A 19,129-nucleotide genomic window follows, 5' to 3' on the forward strand; every position below is an offset into this window, starting at 1 on the left:
GACCACACCGCCAGGGGCCCCTCAAACAGACCAAGCTACACAACTGTCTCTAGTATGCAGAGGATCTACTCTGGTCCCATGCAGGTTCCACAGCTGTTGGTCTAAAGTTTCTGAGTTCCTATGAGCTTGGTTCAGTTTTCTCTGTAGATTTCCCCATCATGATCTTGATCCCTCTTGTTCAACTATGTTCATAGAAGATTTGTTCATAATAGCCAGACCTGGAAACAACCTTGATGTCCCTCACCCAAAGAATGGATAAAGAAAATGTGGTGCATTTACATAATGGGATATTACTCAGCTGTAAAAAACAATGACATCATGAAATTTGCAGACAAATGGATAGAACTAGAAAAGATCATCCTGAGTGAGGTAACCCCAACTCAGAAAGACAAACATGGTATATACTCAGTCATAAGTAGATACTAGATGTAAAGCAAAGGATAATCAGACTATAATCCATAGCTCCAGAGAAGCTTGGAAACAAAGAGGACCCTAAGAGGGAGGTACAGATCACCTTGGGAAGGGGAAATAAAGGAGATCTCTATCAGTAAACTGGAGATGAGGGTGAGTAATAGAGGGAAGGGGGTTGGGGATGAGAATATTTGAGATTCTTCTATTGAGAATTCTCTGTTTAGATCAATACTCCATTTTTTAATTGGATTATTTGGTATTTTGATGTCTAGTTTCTTGATAACCCCAGCTAAGACTGCTAGCAATAGTATGCCTGAATTGGCCAGCTACTATAATTAGATTGATGACTACCCTAATTGTCATCAGAGATACTCTATCCAATAACTGATGGAAGCAGATGTAGAGATCCACAGCTAAGCACTGAGCTGAGCTCCGGGACTTTTGCTGAAGAAAGGAAGGAGGGATTGTATGAGCCAGGGGGGTCATGATGGGGGAACCCAGAGAGACAGCTGACCAGAACTCTTGAGAGCTCATGGACTCTGGACCAGCAGTTAGGGAGCCTCCATGGGACTAACCTAGGCCTTCTGCATGTGTGTGACAGTTGTGTAGCTTGGCCTCTGTGTAAGGGTCCTAGCAGTGAGACCAGGACATGTTCCTGGTGCTTAGCTGGCATTTGGGAACCTGTTTACCAAGCTGGATTACTTCCCTAGCCTTGATGCAAGGGGAAGAGCTAGGTCCTGCCTCAACTTGCTGCACCATGCATTGTTCAAGCCCATGGGAGGCCTGCCCCTTTATGAATGGAGATGGAGAAGTAGAGGGGGTTAGATGGGAATGGGGGGGTGGGGGAGGGAGGAGAAATGTGGTTGGTATGTGAAATAAGTGAAAAAAAACTGTTATTTTAATAAAGTAAAATGTGGCTTGTTCTGTCTCTGACCCCAGATAAGTTTATTAGGGTGCACAGTATTTCAGGGAACACAATACCACCACATTTTCCCTTTTTTGTCTAAAGTTAAAAAAAGATTATAACTAATACAAGAAAAATTATGTCCAATAAGTATATACAATATACACAGTCAAGATTACATTAACGATGTCTAGTCCATTAAGATCTGATAGATTCAGACAAAAAACTCCATTATATATATTAACAATGTCCAGTCCAGTAACATTTGATAAACTCAGACAAAAATTTTCATTACTTATCTTATTTAAAACAAGTAATTCCTTTTTAAAAGTATTTTTTCTTTTCATAATAGATTCAGTAATCTACCTTTTATCATTTTTATATCTTCCTCTCTTTCTTTTTAGTGTAGATTCAGTGATCTACCCATTATCCTATTAGTCTTTATCTTTTTTCTCAGAATAGATTCAGTGATCTATCTCATATCTATATTCTTTTCTCTTTTTTCTTTCTTTTTTAAACAAAACCTCTGAATCTAATCTCCATGTTCAGCTTTTTTCCTGACCATTAACAATTAACAACTTGTAACCAACCACCATAAACAATGACAATATCCATAACTCCTTAAAAGACCAAAAACCTCCCATACCACCTCTTGAGAATGTGGGCGTCATTTTCTTAAAATTACTTCCATCTTTAGGGGATCCTGAAAAGAAAAGTTTTGGGTTAGTTGTCAAGTCCTATATCATTTGTCCAGCCACTGCATAATGAGAAAGTGCAGGGCTTGCTTCAAGTCCTTGTTCAAGTAGTCTGTCAGGCTGGATCATCTCAGCTAGCCATCTCGAAATTGTCCTAAGCAGTTTGTAGTCCAAAGTCGATCTTTTGGTGGTGTTAATCAGCTTAATGGCTTTACCATAGTCCTTGTGGAATCATCATTGTGGAGTCCTGTCGTCCTTTTGAAGATTTCAAAGTCACTGTTAGGCGTGGTCACGGTTCACTGCAGACTTTTTTTTGTGTGTGTGTGTGCCTCCTCTGTGGTTTGGAGTAATGACAGTTTGATAAATGTCTGTCTCTTGGAACCATGGATGTTCTTCCCTAGAAGAGAAAATCTTCACAGCAATTTCTCTCTACCATTTGTCTTGCCAAACTTTTCCAAACTGACCTTTGCCAATGCTTTCTTGTAACATGATGGTCTTGGCAATTTTTCTCCGAACAAACAGCAACTCACCTTTTGTCCCAGGTAGCAGCATCACCGCAGTCACCAACACGATGAGAAGGAGCCAGCAACTCGGAGCAGCAGCTTTTGCCTCCATGGTCCCACCACTGTTTGTGGTTCAGCCCAGGGCTGAAGCTTCTCCCAAGCCTCCTAGGCTGGCCTTAAACTCGGGATTCTCCTGCCTCTGCCTTCTTCAGTAAATCCTACCGGCATGCGCCACCACAACCGGCCACAGGCAAGCAGCTTTTTCATGAATTCGTACCACGAACGTTGGGCGCCAGATGTAGCAGGAGTCTTAAAAGTTCTTATTAAAAGGCGAAAGATTTATACGATCTGAAGAGAAACCAGAGTAGATGCCCTTCAACTGAAGAATGGATAAACAAAATGTGGTACATATACACAATGGAATACTACTCAGCAGAGAAAAACAATGACATCATGAGGTTTGCAGACAAATGGATGGATCTAGAAAAAATCATCCTGAGTGAGGTATCCCAGACTCAGAAAGACACACATGGTATGTACTCACTCATAACAGGATACTAGATGTGGAACAAGGATGACTGGACTGCTACTCACATCACCAGGTAGGCTACCTGGAAACCAGGACCCCAAGAAAGACACAGGGATCGCCCAATGACAGAGAAATGGAATGAGATCTACATGAACAGTCTGGACATGAGTGGGGGTAGTGAAGGGCGAGGGTGGAGGGAAAGAGAGCTTGGGTGAGTGGGAGATCCCAGCTGGATCAACAACAGAGAGGGAGAACAAGGAATAGGAGACCATGGTAAATGAAGACCATATGAGAATAGGAAGAAACAAAGTGCTAGAGAGGCCCACAGAAATCCACAAAGATACCCCCACAACAGACTGCTGGCAATGGTCGAGAGACAGTCCGAATTGACCTACTCTGGTGATGGGATGGCCAAACACCCTAATTGTCGTGCTAGAAACCTCATCCCACTACTGAGGGATCTGGATGCAGAGATCCATGACTAGGCCCCAGGTGGATCTCTGGGAGTCCAATTAGCGAGAATGAGGAGGGTTTATATGAGAGAGAATTGTTGAGACCAAGGTCGGATAAAGCACAGAGACAAATAGCCAAACAAATGGAAACACATGAAATATGAACCAATGGCTGAGGGGTCACCAACTGGATCAGGCCCTCTGAGTGGGTGAGACAGTTGATTGGCCTGATCTGTTTGGGAGGCATCCAGGCAGTGGCACTGGGTCCTGTGCTCATTGCATGAGTCGGCTGTTTGAAACCTGGGGCCTATGCAGGGTCGCTTGGCTCGGCCTGGGAGGAGGGAACTGGACCTACCTGGACTGAGTCCACCAGGTTGATCTCAGTCTGTGGGGAAGGCTTTGCCCAGGAGGAGATTGGAATGGGGGGCGGGCTGGGGGGAAGGTGAGGGGGGCGGGAGGGGGGAGAACAAGGGAATCTGTGCCTGTATGTAGAACTTAATTGTATTGCAAAATAAAAATTTAAAAAAAAAAAAGTTCTTATTAATAAAATCAAACCTGAGCCAGGTATTTGACTGAAATACTGGAAGGTCAGAGAGACAGAACAAGCCACAGCTAACCTCACCTGGCCAGCTTCTCAGCTGATCTTGTTTCCTCAGATTGGAAGCCTCTGTGTCCTCATATCCGAATGGTTCTCAGCTGCACTGTGCTGCTCAAAACCTAAAAGCTTAACCAACCAAATGCTTAACCAGGCCAAATATACTGCTAGTTCCTGGTCCTCACGCCTTATGTATCTTTCTGCCTTCTACCATCACTCCCTGGGATTAAAGCTTCACTTTCTGGGATTAAAGGCCTGAGTCACCATGCTTGGCTGTATCCTTGAACACATGGATTTTTGCCTAGCTCTGCCTCTCAAGTGCTGGGATTAAAGGCGTGTGCTACCACTGCCTATCCTCTATGTTTAATATTGTGGCTGTTCTGTCTCTGACCCCAGATAAGTTTATTAGGGTGCACAATATTTCAGGGAACACAATACCACCACAATAAAATTTAAAATTAAGTAAGTTAAAAAAGAAAAAGAGAATTCTTTCCTTGCTATATAGCCCAGGATGAGAGGATGACTGAACCTGGATCCTCCTGCCTCCAATCCCAGTGCTGGGTGTTTGGTTGTGTGCTACTGCACACTGTTTATGTGGCTCTGGAGATATAACTCAGGGCCTCAAGCATAATAAGCAAACACTCAAGAAACCGGGCTACAGCCATTTAACAGAAGGCTTTATGGCCTCAGGTGCTTTTTTCATAAGGACTAGCCAAGACAAGAGTCTGAATTAGAAAATATTAAGATGATAGGAAATTATGTTGCCTCTACCTTTGTCAGTATAATACAATAGATAACAAAAGAGTTGACAAAACTCATGGTAGAACTTTTTCACAAATGAGCCAGTGTTTTAGAATGTTCTATACTTATACTCAGTATCTGGGGGATTTGTGCAAAATCAAAAATAGAAAGCTTCAGATGCCTTCAGATTGCTATCATTATGAACTGTATGAAGAGATATTGATCCATTTTTATATATTTAGAGTTTTAGGCAATATGATAGCTCCTTTTTTATTTGTTCTTTTTAGCATCTATGAAACAATTCATGTATGACAGTCAACTCTGCAAAGCCAGAAAATTAAAATAAGATATAGTTCCCACATTAGAAAGAATATAGATAAGAAATCCAACATGGCAAACAGTGAAATAGATTATGTTATGCTGGATCTTATTTAATGGATGGAAAACTAGCTACAACAGAGTGGGGTGTTTCCTAGATAATTTGAAGATCAAGCTGACCTTTGAGAGACAAATATAGAAATTTTGCAAAGAAGAACATATCATTTGAAAACATTTTTTTCCTGGGGGTGACAGCTTGTCCTAGGTTGCTTGAAGTAAAACATAGATGTTATGTCAAGCAGGATGAAAACATTTCTACAATGTGGTCATGTGATGATCATTTCTTAGTATTAAGGAAGTGATTTATTTCTAGTCTTGTGAAAGTTGGAAGAGCTTTGCAGGAGTTAAAACAGAGGAATCAAATGATGAAACTTGGGTGCTATAAAGATGAGTCTGAAGGCCAAGTGTGTTATCCCTCTATTCCTCATTTAGAGGTCAAATGTGTAATCTAATAGAGTCCTGGATAATTATCCAATGACATTTGGGGTCCTTAAGTACGTTTTTTCTAAGTATAAATAACATAATTCAAGTGGTTCTGCTCTCAATCAAATGCTCAATCCATGGGCAGAAGTTGTGGATCTAAGAAGACATTTTTCCTTTATTGAAATGGGGTTCCATATATCCTGAATAGGTCTCAAACTTTCTATATAGTGAAACATGATAGGATGGCCTTAAAATTCTGATTTTCCTGTCATCTTCTATTGAGTGCAGGGATTATAAGTGGCATAAAGTTCATGTGGTATATGGACTCAAGCCAAGGGCTTCCTGCATACTAGCCAGGTATTCTACCAGCTGAGCAACACAGCATTACAAAAGAAGTCTGAAGCAACTCTTGGCTGTGATTGAAAAAACCCATCTTTGCATGTGAAATTCAATGGTCAGTTGCTGAAATACATTTTCTCACTATTGAAAACAAAACAGTGCAATAGGACAAAATAGCAGCCTACAGGATGGAAGAAGTTCTTCACCAAGCCCACATCCAACAGAGGGCTAATTTCATGTATATATATAAAATACAGGCTACATACATAAAGACCTCAAGAAACTAGACATCAAAAAAACCCAAAAAATCCAATTAAAAATGGGGTACAGATTTAAACAGAGAATTCTCAACAGAAAAATCTAAAATGACAGAGAAATACTTAGAGAAATGTTCAGCGTCCTTAGCCATCAAGGAAATGCAAATCAAAACAACTCAGAGATTCCATCTTACACCTCTCAGAATGGCTAAGATCAAAAACACTAGTGATAGCTCATGCTGAAGAGAATGTGGAGCAAGGGGGACACTTCTCCAGTGCTGGTGGGAGTGAAAACTTCTACAGCCACTTTGGAAATCAATATGAATGTTTCTCAAAAAATTGGGAATTGATCTACCCCAGAATCCAGTGATACCACTCTTGGGCATATACTCAGAGGAAGCTCAATCATACCACAAGGACACTTTCTTTTACTAATTGTTATTGTATGCATGTATGTTTATACATTTATATTTCTAAATATAACCTGCTCAGTCCAAATAGTGCTGCCTGTTTGTTTAAAAGCTTGTGTATGCAAACAGATTGTGTCATTTAGTGAGGCCACAGCCATGTATGGTGAGGCAATCATTAATCATGCATATCTCAGAATATATCCAAGTCTTTAAACTGTACATGTGCTATTTTCTGGATCATATGGTCTGTTTCTAATGTCTTGGGCTTCCTGTTACAAATTGTATTTACTTTCTGTATTATGCAACACTTTGTCCCTGGAAGAATCTTAGAGGGTTCAGATGTCATTGATTTCAGCTCAAGAACTGTCTTCCTGTGATAAATAGTCTTTTTCGCCAACTTGACTGGGTTTATAATTCTAATCTAAGCAAACCCTGATTGTGCCTATGAGGGTATTTCCATAAAGGTTACATTGAAGAGGAAAGACCCATCCTGAATGTGGATGACACCATCACATGGACTGGGGTCTCAGAGTAAATAAAAAGCAAAGCGTGAATTGAGCCCCATGGTTATGGACTGCACCTTCAAACTGTGAGAAAAATACTTCTGTCACTTAGGTCATTCTTGACAGGCATTTTGTCATAGTAATGACGGTTACTAACACACTTGCCTGTGTTGTGCTTAGGCAGGTAGGATGGGTGGGCTTATACAGATGGGGATTGTTGGTGTTGGGTTGTACTTCTCATTTTAACTCTGTGTCCTTGATTTTCAGTTCAAGTCCTTTCCAGACTGTTGACCCCTTAATTGTAAACTGACACCAGCAGACTTCCTTCAGAACCATGCAAGTTCATTCTTCACCCTCCAGCTTCAAAGTTTGGAAAATGTTTTGTAGAGAGGCAGCTGGTTCGCATCCCAGTACACACATTCTCCCATGCTTTTGTCTCCTGATTGTGGCAAGGCAGGAGGAGATTCTCCCCGATTTTAAGATGAATTCAGCTGAGCTCTAAAGTGACCCCATTGCACCAGCACTCAGCAAGGTCCCTACACTGTGTTTTTTCTCAACAGTCATATTGAACACTCCACTTTTCAAAAACAACAAAATATTTTTCTTTGTCTCCCAGATGAATCTTTCTGCTCAGGTGGCCAATCAACCTGAAAATCAGCAGAAGATAGGTGAGCTAAAGCTTCCTTTTGATAAGTCTCTTTTACCAATACTTATAATTTATCTTATTATCACTTCTTTCACAATTACTTAATATTTAAAATTTTTTATTTTACTTTATAAATTTCTGGCTTTTCTCAAGTTCTTTATTCTGACTTCACCTTGACCCACATGAGTAGCAAATTTAAATGTAAAAAATTCTCCAGATAAATTTAGCTCAGAACTTTATATTTTTAATTTAATGTTCTTTTAATTTAAAGTTGCATAATGAAGAATGCTATCGTACAGTCACTAATGCTTTTAAATAAATTTGAATTTTACTAATCACAACAGAATTCATCAACATCTGAAAAACAATATTACATTTGAGTTATATTTCCAAATAAAAGGAAATGCATTATAATGCATAGACTCATAAAATATTTGAATTATTACATTAACAGCAATAGCACTGGGTACTTTACAAAAAAGTTAAAATTCAGTATACCAATAAACAATTAATCAAATTCTTAAGATTCTACATATAAGATTAAAACCATTTCAGCTTCCTCTCCGAATTGGGTTTTTTGTGTGTCATTTTTGACAGTATTTTAGACTTGGGAAACTAGATTTAATGGCTTACTTTTATCTACAGTACATCATAAAATAATAAGTGTCATTTTTATTACTATTAATCTGCATTTTAATAAAAGGAGCTAGATAAATGGAGGAATTCTGGAAATGGTACATTATACCTGCTTCCCATACCAAATTCAGGACCTTTGTGCTTCTCTGGATCGAAGTGGTTCTGTTGTTACACTAACCCAGTGATTTTAGAGCATTTGTGTGCCAGGCTTTGCTTTTCTGGATTCCTGATTACTTGAATGGGATAAATGCTCAAGGGACTTGGAAAATCAGTAACTGGGTTTTAGAAATATGAATTGGAGATGGGATGCGAGATTCTTGCTGTTGGGTAAATGCTGAGGTTGGCATGACCCGGGTATAGGCATTCTTTTAAAAACTTATCCCATAGTGGGATAGTTCTCAGTAACATATTAACTATCCATATGAGCTTAGAAAAAGGGGCAACACAATTCCTGCAGCTAAGTCACAGGGACCCTGGAGGAAGATCACTGAAAATTAAAAGCAAAAGGGCCAGGAAGTCTGCTGTGACATTGTGTCTCCTAAAATGTGAGGGAAGCTAAACCCATGCTTCCAAAAACATGGTTGTCTAAACATGTCACTGATGGTGATAACACCTACAAACACGCTAATGTGTCAACAGAGAAATATTAAGAACCACCCACCGCTAGACACAGAACTACAGGCAAGTAAAGAAAGATGAGAAAGAGAAAGTTCCCTGGTGATGAGCACCCTCTCCTCCTGGGCTATTCAATACCAAATAGACAGCTCTGAAATCATGTGCATATAAAAACATTAAATGAGGGTATTTATATGTTTATAAAGAACAATAATAATCAAAAAAATGGAGAGAATCCAAGGGAATGGTTGGAGGGAGAAAGCGAACAGGGAAAATGATGGAATAATGTTTTAATTAAAATAAGCAACTACTGAGGAAAAGGAAACGCACAACTGAAGATGCACTGAGTGGATGGTCCCCCCTCTTCCATATCTATACAAATGTCCATACCGGCCAGTGACACTCATGGAAGAAATGCAGTGGCTAGCAGGGAGGCTTGACCTCCCTGGCCTATCGTTTAGGAAGAAACTCAGAGTTAATTAAATCACAAAAACTCACAATATTTTTTTCTTTAATTTGAAGATTTCACATCTATCCTTTAAGTTTGTTTATTTTAGAAAAGAAGTGTGTCATTTTGGTTATAGTGCTTTATTTTGATGTATAAAGAAGTACCAAACAGATATTAGACAAATCAAAAGATTTCATAGGGTAAACATGGCCATAAATATGTGTGTATTTGATGTTTGGCCTCTCTTCCAAATTTGCAATTTTTTCAAAAAAAAAAAAAAAAAGAACAAGAAAAGAAGAAAAAAATCACAACAACAACAAAATGGCCTGAATCTCAAACCTTATTCTAATCAACCTGAACCTAAGACTTTGGAGTAATCTATACACATCCAAAGAGTTAATAAAGCATTACTTAATTTTTTGGGTACACTGAAGTGAAAACTAGAAATTTTCAGAAATTGTCCAACGGAGACCTGAGATAAAGGTGGTTGAAGATTATTTATGCATGAAAAATAAGTATCACATATGATCTTCCTACTGATTAGAAAGCCACATGAAATAGCATGCACAAGTCTTTTAACTAAAGTGAGTACTTCATAACTCTCCCCACACAGGACCTCTCCCTAGCTCATACATCACCCATCAATTCTTGACAGTTCATAAAATGGTAACATTAGAAGATTTAACGTTTCTATATTTAAAAAAATAATGAAAAGAGTTTTCTTATGGAGAAATTATTTGCAAAAGTAAGTCTCACTGCAAAAATAAGGATTAATGTATTAATAAGAGCTTGGTCAATGCTCCCACTAAGCAGCTTTGTTGTGCTAATTCACTTGTAAATGAAGAATAGAGTGAGTCTTCTATTATTGAATATCATTCTTAAGGGCCTGATTTAGAAAAATAAAGACATCCTTCATGCTTGCAAATGGATCAGCAGTCTGAAAGTCACCCTATCTTTTCTTTTTTCACATGACTGCATGTCCGCTGAGCTTTAGCGTTAGTTATACTTAACTTATGAAATTTACAAAGAAAATAACTAAAGGGTAAAGAAGCAAAAGAAGAAAATTTTACAGGTTTGTATTTTTCATGATCACTATCAAAGGAGATACCACAGCTAAGGCAAATCTCAGGGCATCTGTCTTGGAGGTCAGAACTGCCAGATAATCTGAAGGTAACATACACAAATGAGATATATTGTTTTTCTCATGAAGTTTTGCTCTGATGTTTTAAAACAATATTGAATTATTGTAAATACTTAAGAATATTCCTAATTTCTGGATTGTTTTTGAAAATTTAAAAATGTGACCACACTGAATCAAAGTTCCATCCTTGGAAACTCTCAGTAGCAGCTGACCAGCACTAGACTGACATTTTCTTCAGGTCACATCAAATGTTAGATGCAGTGTATCATCACAACCTGTCCTCCAATTCTTTTCACAGGAGTACAAGGAAAGTATATACTCCTATGACCTATCTCTTTCAAATGAGACACAGCTAAGGGCAAGCAGAAAGAGCTGCCATGTCTAGGAAGAACACTGGAGAATACATTTTGTGTGTAAAATAATATGTTGTATGTCAAAAGTACTCCAATACAAAAAAATCTCATAACACTATTTATCTTGCGATTGAAAGTGGTACATTGAGGGTGTGACTTAGTGGTAGAGTGCTTTCCTAATATGGACCAGGCCTTGGGTTGCATGCCAAGAAGCACACACACACACACACACACACACACACACACACACACACACACACAAAGCAAGACAATGAACAACAACAAAAATAGTTTAATGAATTGATAAAAATCTGCACTTACTCATGATTTAAAAGTATTCTTTGAAAATTTTATACATATAAAAAACATCTTAAACCTATCCATCCCACAATCTTTCCCCCTAACTTTCCGAGGTGCTCCCAACACAACTCCCTCCCAACATCATATCTTTCCTAATGTGCTTTCTTCATATAACCCACTGAATCCAGTTAGTGCTGCCCACATCTACATGAGTGTATGGTCAGTCACTGTGGCATTTACAATCCACGAATGGCAATAACCCCAAAGGGAAAAAAGAACACTCTTACCCTCAGCAGCTAAATCTGTCCATTGCTTCTTAGCTGGGGTGGGACCTTACCATTCTCCCATCCATGCTGTGAGTCCTGCGGTGCAATAGCCATGTCATATCCAGAAGACAGTAGTGTATTGGTATTTTATTGATTACCAAAAAGAGCTTTGGTAAGCCACATGTTGTTGCAAGCTTAGTTATTTGTTTTGTAAAAATAGTGTCAAAGTCTTCTATAAATTTTAAGTTTATAATTGAGAGCAGATTGAATGCAAAACACAGATGAGCACAGTGAGCATTAGAAAACGTGCATCTGGCTTAAAAGGCTGTAGCTCATTTTACGGACATCGTAGCAGATAATTGACACAACAGTGGCAGGACAAACTCAAATGATCTACTACAGTTAAGCAGAGGTTAAGTATGAAGCGGGGTGTGGTGCATGCATGTAATCTCAGTACTGAATAGGCAGAAGCAGAGGAATGGTGAGTTCAAATACAGCCTTGGCTACATAGTGAAACCCTTTACTTCAAATAAATAAAACATCACTGAATATTAAAAATTTTAACATCTTACCTGTATTTCTCCAGTTGAAGTGAACATTAGTGGCAGCTTAAGAAATAGAACTTATAAGATACAAAATCTCAAGTAATGCCATGTTTTATTTAATGAGAAATGATTACTCTTAACTGGGTAAATGAAGTAAAGCAAGCTGCAGATATCCATTTCATAGTCAGTTACAACAGAGCATGGTACTTAGATCAGTCTACTGGTTGCAGATGTCCTTCTAAGATAAACCTTACAATGGAACATATGAGGACTTGGCAGTTTATGACACAGATAAGACACTCAACAAACTTTTACCTATCCTGAGTAGTCAACATAGGAGAGAGTGGTCTAGAATGTTAAATGGAGTTTAGTTAACTCACTCTTGATCCTATTAAAGAAAAAAATGACTTGTTTGTGCTTTCCAAAAGAAAATCCATATCTGTCATCACATATTAGTTCCTTTAGGTATTCCGGGTAATACAAGCAATCCAATTTTAAGAGTAAACCACAGTCAAATTCGTCAATTATGCAACTGCATAATTTGCATCAACAATTGCTGCTCAGATTGTGTTGAAGAATTTCCTTCGACAAAACACAGTAGAGTCTAGTGAGTTGTACTAAATCAGTTTTTAGAAAGAGTAGTGAAGGGCCCATGACATTCAAACAACTGTGACCCTCATTATCAAAACCTATAAGGGGGAAGGGGTGTAAGGAAGGAATGGGAGGGAAGGAATGAAGGATAGATCTCATCAAAGCACCAAATGTTCTTGTATAAAAATTTCAAATAATAAAAGGGAAATATTAAAACCAATAAAGACTTTCTAACTTTGCACTTTTGGAAAATTTAAATTCATTTTGTAATTAATATGGATAGTGGATTGTAAAATTAAAGGACTAGAATTGAATTTGTTAATACTAAATGTAGTACAATATAGGAACAAAGTATGACTGTACTCATGTACTAGATCTTTTAGAAATACATCTGAAATATACACAGGAACATGTACATGCACGCACACGCGCACTCGCACACACACACACACACACACACACACACACACACACACACACACTGATAACAGGGATAATTATGAACAATTGTTCCCCAATATGAAACTACTACTCCAACAGAAAAATTCAAGAATGAAATATTCAATCTTGCTATACAAATCATTGGAAAATTACAATGACATATTGCTAATTCAGTTTCTGGTTCCCATTAAAAGTGAATTATAAAAGAAAATTCATACATATTTCAAACATAAAATTTGGAAGTAGTGATGGCATTTCTATCATCTTATTGTTTGTATGTTAGCCATTGATTTGTGTAATAGTAGGAGTATTCTGGAGGTCCACTGAATGAGCAGAAGCAGAAAATTGGGGGGATTTTCTCAAGGAACTGGATTAGATCTTTCTGGACAATACATCTTTAACACAATGGCCCTGGAGGGCCATTGTCATAGACTCTAAATAAATGGTAGCCTTATAATATGGAACATGAACTGGAGATTTATAGAAATGGAATATGATGAGCTGAGAGTATTTGGGACTTGCTTCTTATATTGCCCAAACTTGGAACACAATTTAATGAGTTGTAGATCTATCCAAGTCACATTGATCCTCTCCTGTGACTCTGTTCACAATATGCCAAGCCTTGCCCTCCATCATGCTTCATTCCCTTCATCAAGTGTGGATTGTTATGACCTGCCTACCTTCTTACTTCCACCAGTGATGATCACACAGATGCATGCCTGGTTAATGTGGAGACTACTTGACCAGTTAGATGGCACTCCTGCTTCCCTTTGGGTTTGGTGATTGTTCTGATTGAATGTAAAATACGTTCCAAATATAGATACAGGATCCAAGTCAGATTTGCCATTGACTTGTGCTGCCATTCATTTTCTCACACACACACACAAACACACACACACACACACACACACACACACACACACACACACATACACAGATAATAACACAATATCCAAAAGCTTCTAGAGTCTTCAGATGTTTGGGGATATCTTTGGTTCTAAAACAGCACCAATCTTTTGGAAAAATGTCTGTATCAGTCTTTACTATAACTTTTTCTGGAATAGCTACTCAAAAGGAGGTTTTGGAAGAGTTTCCCAACAGCAGTTGTTATCCTGTAAAAACTGCATATTACATCTCCAAAGATCTGTTTAATCAGAGACACAAGCAGATACCAGAGCAGTGACCACTCATAGCAGCTTAATTAGCAAATATCTCATGCTGCTTGGTGGTTTTCTCATGAAATATTTATTGTTTTTCTCAATGTCACTCCAGGACTGAATGAGAATCTTGAATTCATTTCTAATCATTCTGTCCAGCATTTGAGTGAGGAAAATTCTAGTAAACAACATGAAACTGGCTACTAAGTTTCAGGAAATGCCTTCCAAAGAAAACTGAGATTCACATTAATCTTGTGAATACTGGTGAGCTATCTGTTGAAATGAAAAACTACCTCTGTGATTGTGAGGCCTTATGTGCTCTAGAGGCTTGGTTGATTTGATCCTTTTCTGCATAGCTCATATTTGTTTTGCAGTTAAAAGCTTATTATAAATATATTTTCTAAATTTGTTTAAGTGACTTGTATTTAGAAGGTTTTGTCTACAGGATTGTTTTGGGGGGTTAAATATGATTACCTATGGAGAGAGATAGTTGCTTCTTCTGCCAAAGACCATAGTTCTCCTTGCAATGATACAATGCCAGGAGATCTTTAAGGGTCCAAATATCACATAGAATCTTCAGTTTTAGCATTGTGTCATCTGGATTATAAGCTCATTCTGTTTTCTCTTACAGTTATAGAAAGAAACAATACCCACAAAATACAACATAAAGATACAGCAACCACAAAATACAACACTCACAAAAGTGTTTCAGAATCAGAAGAGTGAATATTTATGAATATATTTTCCCAATACCATTTTTATATCTGGCTCTTGATAATTTACTTTATACTTTTACAAATATAGGTATTCATCTCAGCAGAATTTTTTTGAAAACAAGCTCTGTGTCATTTCTTGCTGTTTTTCAGAAAGCCTATTTTAGGATGACTATACAAATTTACTTTTATAAATAGACAAGTACTTGAGTCCTGTACCACAAATACCTCCACAGTTGTCAATGGTTTTCATTTGCCATACCTGATATTACTTTGGTGCACATCTAAACATAATATACACACACACACACACACACACTTTGGGCATCTAAATTACATGAAATATCTCAACAGGGCCCTGACCATCTCACTGTCCATGAATCCACTTTTTGATACATAACTTTGCAGCTATTTCCCATTCTCACAATGAATTATAAGCTATATTTGGTCACATGACTTCTTTTGGCCAATGGATTATAAACAAAACAGTGAAATCTTGTTTTCACATTCAGAACTAACTCTATTGTTCTTCTCCTATTGCCATAATGCTTCAGACTCTGCTACAATTACAATTCATAATATTCATAATCAGAATTGCTTTGCTAACTTAAATCAACTATAAAATCTTCGATAGAAGGTTAGAACTGATGCAACATTTAGCTACAGGAATTCTATTTATCATTTTTTTAACATAGTATTCCAAGCTTTTTAATTCAGACATGGATTGATTTATCAAGCAAAAAAAAAAAATTAAAGAATTTGATGTTCTTAACTTCATATATCCCAGCAATGATTTCGCCTCATTATTATTAGGAAATGTTCCCATTGATAAATGTTAAATAATTAATTTGAAAATAAAAACTTTATGACCTTGAGCCAATCATAGTAATCCTTATTGGCTAAGTGTCCTGATTCACAGAAAGGGGGTAACCACAGGATCCTACTTCATGATAGATGTTAGGATGAAATTTGTTTCATAATTTATTCAGAGATGTTTAGATAAAAAGTGATCCTAAATATTGGAAATGATGAATATAATTTTCAGTTACAATTTTGGTACTTTGAACTCAAGCAACCTTGGACACTTCCTCAGACTTTCAGCAGCAGAACCTATAACACAAACATTTGAGATATACCAGTGCTCATAGAGTATCAAAAGTCACTTGTCCATTATTTGTCCATCTGCCTTTTCATCCGCACACTCATGTACAAACTTATACTTTTAGTGACCAAACATTATTAGAACATCTTTTCTTCCCCACATTCTACTTGATTGAAATGGCACAGGTAGGGATGAATGAAATCATGCTACAGAGCTATTCTATTTCAGAGTAAGCTCACTTTAATGTGCTAAGCAGGGTTTTTGAATGGGTTTAATAAGGTATTAACTTTTGAACTGCAGCATTCAGTATGAGTGAAATATGATGAAAGACACGTATAAAAAAGCAGAAAGAATTTTGGCAAAGTAGCTCAGACCCTAAACAGTAGACAATCTATAGAAATGTGTAACCTATAAAACACTGATTGTAACAATATAACTAACAGCCATCAAATGCAGCTCAGCTCCCAGGAAGATTCTTTTCCTCATCGACCACAGAGCACAACAGAAAACAGATAAAATCCCAGACATAAAATTTATTTTACTCAGTCATTACAGAACACATCAATCTGTTTATCTTTATGAAAATCTGTCAAGTATGTAAGAAAAGAAGAAAATATTAACACATTAGGAGGAGAACTCAACCAAAAAGGACTTAAACAGAAAACAGAGGCAGGAAACTTAAATGAAACTTAAAATGATTGATAACTATGTTAAGTGGTCTGGTGAGAAGACAAGGCAGTGTGCGAGATTAGATAGATAATTTTAGCAGGATAGAAAATATTTGAAAGGTAGGAAAACATAAACCTGCTGCAACAGTGAGGAAGAATGCCTCTAGAAGAACATAATTAGACATTCAAATAGACAATAGATGTATTAAAAAATGTGAAAATCATTAACCATCTGAGAAATGTAAATTAAAATCATAATGAACTATTATGTCATATCTGTCAAGATGATGGAAAGAAAAAAGTATTTGAGAAAATGAGGAGACAAGAGAACCGTTGTATACAGTTGGTGGAAAAATAATTAGGCATAGCTTTTATGAAAAGCTTATTAACCTTTCACACATAAAAGTACAATCATATTGCAATCCAGAAGTTTAATTTCCATACCTATATTCAATGTAAACAAAATTCACACTTTCTAAGGGTATGTCCATTTCCCTGTTGATGGTAGCCATAGACACTACAGCTGCAGTGTGGAAGTAGCCTAAATGTCTGTTAAGAGACACATCATTAAAAATATTACAGATATGATAGAATAGTATCCAACCCCCAAAATAAAGAGATGCTATCATTAAAGGTACAAGTTTGAACCTAGACAACTGGATTACTAAGGGAAATAAGCTGAAAACTGAAGGGAAAAATGGCATGAAATCAGAAACATGCATGTGATAGCAGTACGCTGTGCACCTTAAGTACGTAATATTACAAAAAAAAAAAGTTAAAAGATGAGATACAGACTGGATGACTATTTCTAGAAATGTTTTCATCAGGTTTTTATTTAGACTATACAAAGAGTAATTCTTAGTTTACAATAATGAGTAAACAATCATATTAAAGTGAGGGAAGTCCTGAAAAGAAATTGTACATGAGAAAATAGAGAAGTGAACAACGTGTACGTGGAAATATTCTTTAGATCCTTACTCACCAGGCACATTCCAATTAAAACTACAGTGATAACCAGAGGCATCTTTCTTTTCTTTAGAAATTTTAAAATAAGGCAGGCCTGGCCATATACACCATTAACCTGGAGGCAGAGGCAGGTAGATCTCTGACTTCAAGGCTGTCCTGTTCTACATAGGGAGTTCCAGGCCAGCCAGGGGTAATTGGGAGACATTATTTACACAAGCTTGAATAAATATAAATAAAATAAAGTAAAATAAAAATGGAAAATACTAGGTCATGGCTAGGTGCAGCGTTGTTCTCTTGATTTTGCTTTCCAGTGTATGGTGGGGCGATCACTTTGGCAACTACTATTGAAGTGAAACATGCAGCTTTCCAGTAAATCAGCAATCACAGTACTTTTCACTGTGAGATTGGTGAGGTGATATTTTTTCAGAACTCCCACAAGAAGACAGCAATACTTCACATTGAAAACAACTTGTGAGTACAGGACAACAGAACACTAAGTGATTTAGCACACGCAATGCTATACAAAGATGGCTCATAGGAATGGTGATAGCTAGGGCCAGAATCCTTCTCTAGAGAAATAAAGAAAGGGAAAGTTGTGATCACTATACACTCTCTCCCACCAAACTCATTATCAGTGTGCTCTTACTGCTTTCTAGGTGCCGTCTTAGAGGAATGATTCACCTGTGTGGCTTGAAAATTAATGTATGATACTTCAGACAATCAGTAGAGGGCTGTTATGGACGCTATGTCAGTCCAAAGGGCAGGACCACAGAACAAAGTGCTGTTTTATTTTCCAGCTTCAGAAGTATTTGATAAATATTCATGTGATTTGAAAGAACTGGTTTTGGGAGTTTGCCTTGTCTACCACCCCATTCCATTAACACAGAAATAAAATACTCTGTATAGTTTTAATAATACAATGTATTTTCAAGGGATTCAATCTTCACTGAATCAACAGAGGATATTATTTTGATGTATTTGCTATTTCAGAAATTCACACTTCCGGTAGCAGAGCTGATGTTCCATGTGCCTTTGATCTGCATCATTTGCATTTGGAGTCCTTACTTACATAAGTCACATTCTGCATTCAAGTGCTAGCTACTTATTTCCTCAAATTTGCTATGTGTAAGCCTGCTCACGCATTTTCAAACTGAAATGTGTATTATTTAATTACATCTTATATTTATCTTACATTTAGGACTTTCTGTTGACTTTCTGAAAAATAGATGGTACATAGGTTATTATCTGTGCATTTCCATTTCTACCTCTCTGAGGACAGAGGTTGAGCTTTAAAGTATTTTCCGTAAAAGAAAGGTGTGAAGTCTGCTACAGTCTAGAATGGTTGTTTGATAAATTTGGAAAAAGAACAAGAATGTGATAGTAACCAAAGGTACAAATTAA

The sequence above is a fragment of the Peromyscus eremicus genome, chromosome 19, assembly GCF_949786415.1.
Source record: "Peromyscus eremicus chromosome 19, PerEre_H2_v1, whole genome shotgun sequence".
Classification (NCBI taxonomy): domain Eukaryota; kingdom Metazoa; phylum Chordata; class Mammalia; order Rodentia; family Cricetidae; genus Peromyscus; species Peromyscus eremicus.